We start from the raw sequence: 2,793 nt of genomic DNA, 5'->3' as shown, positions 1-2,793 counted from the left end.
AAAAGTTATGAACGTTTATAATTTAGGGAAAATTTGTGAACATTTTTTTAATATCTGGACGAACATTTGTCGTACATACGATTTTGTCTTGGAACAGATTTTCTTTAGATACGTTTGTTTTTTGTTATTTCTGGCAAATAAAATATTTCTTCTTTTTAAAAAATGATCAAATTTTACTAAAATGAATCTGTAATAAAACGGTTGCTTTTTTTGTGAGACAAATAAAACGGTTGCTGCGCTACTGTGATCGACCGGCAGAAAAACAAGAAAATAAGCGAGCAATAGGAAAAACAAAAAAGAAGGCGATGAAAACCGAGTAACGATCATCAAATTCGAGCTGGGTCTGTTTTTTCTGAGAGGGCCACGTCAAAGCCCAGCCCACGCTTCGCCGATGCGCATCTTTCTCTCCCCCTCTTCGTCATCCTCGCCGGCGCAGCCTCTCCCGGATCGTCCATGGCGGAGGCATCAGTCTCCCACTCATTTCGTCCGCTCAAGGTAGGTACCCACTCATTCCCCTTCCTTCCCCCAATCTCTCGTATTCTCTTTCTATTCCGACCACCATCGTTTCCCAACGAAGTTGGTCTTGAGAAGAATGTCTCCGCGCTCCTCTTCGGGTCTTACCTCGTCGGCTGCCACTCCGGCATTCCCGTCTACACAAATTTCCTAGGACGGCGGGCAGGACGAAGGCACATCGCCGCCTTCGATTGGCTATGCTCCCCGGCCAGAACGGTCGACCTCTCCTCCGTCCGCACTGCCACGAGGTCAGCTTCTCCACCCGCCTGCCCGCGAGGTGTTTGTGTTTATTCCAACAAGGTTCGTCGTTCCACCGCGAGCTAGCTTGAGTAGCTGTCCGTCTACTAAAGTGACCAACCAACCGCTCAGTTGCCGAGTGCGCGCGCGGGAGAGATCCCGTTCTGTCACAATGCACGCCTGCTTCAGTGGCATCACAATGTCTTGGTGCATCGAGCGGCATGTGTGTAGCCAAGCCAAGTCAAGCAAAATATCATCATCCCCTTGAACGGCAGCCGCGGATTAGAGATCTCTCGTGTATTGCATTCAGACGCCTCCTTGTGCCTCTCTTGGCAACCTCCGCAATGCGGATAACAAATCCGTGGCTCACGCGGGTTCTTGGTCCGGCTGTTGGATGAGTAACCAGTGGTTGTCAGCATTCGCAAACACAAGCGACAACTATTGCTAACCTCTCAGCTGGTCCTCCTATTTATTATGAGAGAGATGTACCCTTCTCTGCTCCCAGCTGTCCCAAGACCTATTATCTCTTCTCCCAAAAGCCAAAGCTCTTTTCTCTCTTTTCCAGAATGGTTGGTTCGTTAGGCTTCCCATGATTTACTAATCAGACAGCATTAGTGTCTGCAGAAATTCGTCATCTATTTCTTTTTAAAAAAAAATCAGGGCCTACGGGTCGCGATTGAGCATTGTTTTCTCGAATACGCAAAGCTTGCCTATCATTGCATTGATAGAAGAAGTAGAATGAGTACATATAGAGGTACAACACATGACAGGAACGCAGACAGGCGTGAACATGGCACCCGGAGCAAAAAGAAAAGAGATGCTCGACTCGAAGAGGGGGGATACATCACAGCTAAACCAACCAAACCCGAACCAAGAGTGGCAAAGCCGGACCAGCTAGAGCATCAACATCTCGAGAACCAAAACTGAGGACACCGCGAGCAAGCAAGATGGCGCCTTCAAGAAGGAGGACGACGTCGAGACGCCGTCACCATCCGATCCGGAGGAACCGAACCTAGGGTTTCCCTTGAGCTCGAAGAGGGGCACAACCGAGGGCCTTGACAGCGCCTTCAAGAAGGAAACGACATCCGCAGACGCCGCCGCTGCCAGCATCGGCAGGCCAAGCAGGGATTTCTCCCTGGCCTGAGGCTGAGCAATCCCATAGCCATCGTATCTGGAAACAAAGATGAGGAAGCCAATGCCGGTCGGAGTCACCTTGTCAGAAGGGGGTTGGCGGGGCTACAACTGCTGTCGGAGGGTGGCACCGCCTCCGAACCCACGAGCATTGGATCTGGCAAAGGCGAAGGCTTTGAGGCATACAGAGTAGGGCGGGCGCAAAGCAAGCCACGAGGGGGTGGGCCGACGGCGATCAGCAACGCCGGCAAGCCAGGACTGGAGGGACGCAGATCCTGGCTACCGTGGCCATAGTCATCGGGACATCAGGGAGCCCGGCAAGCTGGAAGGAACGCAGCTGCTGGGTCGCCAAGGCCAGAGCCGCCCGGCAGAGGACGCCGGCAGCCATGGACACCGGAAGGGACGCGGGTCCAAGGTCATCGGGGCCGGAGCAGCGCCAGCAAGCACCCGCCTTGAGGGCTTTGAGACCACCACTAGCACTGTACACTCATCGCCACCACGAGAGCCGTCGCCGTGGCTCGGGGGATAGGATGGGCCGCCGGTGGCGAGGGGCCGCTAGCAGGAAGGCATGCGACGGACACCCTTGCGACCGGCCGCAGATCCCGCGCGCAATCCAAGGGTAGTGGCACCAGCAGCTGGGCCACCCACGGAAGAACTGCTCGGGACGGCGCCCTGTGGCCGAGGCTGGCACACGGCGGCCGTCGCCGGACCGGCAGAGACCACCGCCCCGCCGCCGTCTTCCCGAGGAGCGGCCCGACCAAACTGGTCGGCCCCCCGGCGGCGGCACAGCGGGAACGGGCGAGGTGGAGTCCAGCGGCGGTGGCGGATCTGGGGCCGGGGAAGCGCATGGTGGGGGGAGGCGGGGGTTGGGGGCGGAACGGATTCGCCCCGCCGCCGCCATCCTGGGGCGCG

General features: G+C 55.9%; 1 protein-coding gene across 2 annotated transcripts in view; it reads left to right on the top strand.

Annotated features, from left to right (window-relative positions):
- The first annotated feature begins 360 nt into the window (after positions 1-360).
- The window catches only part of LOC123184755 (putative disease resistance protein RGA4), a 10,487-nt gene continuing 8,054 nt past the window's right edge, over positions 361-2,793 (top strand). For both annotated transcript variants that reach the window (XM_044596830.1, XM_044596824.1), the window contains exon 1: positions 361-495. The gene's annotated coding sequence lies outside the window, so the exon portion shown is untranslated. The remainder of the gene's footprint in view (positions 496-2,793) is intronic.

The sequence above is a fragment of the Triticum aestivum genome, chromosome 1A, assembly GCF_018294505.1.
Source record: "Triticum aestivum cultivar Chinese Spring chromosome 1A, IWGSC CS RefSeq v2.1, whole genome shotgun sequence".
NCBI classification, from domain to species: domain Eukaryota; kingdom Viridiplantae; phylum Streptophyta; class Magnoliopsida; order Poales; family Poaceae; genus Triticum; species Triticum aestivum.
Note: the sequence above shows the minus strand (reverse complement) of the source record. Positions and strands in the feature narration are given on the sequence as shown.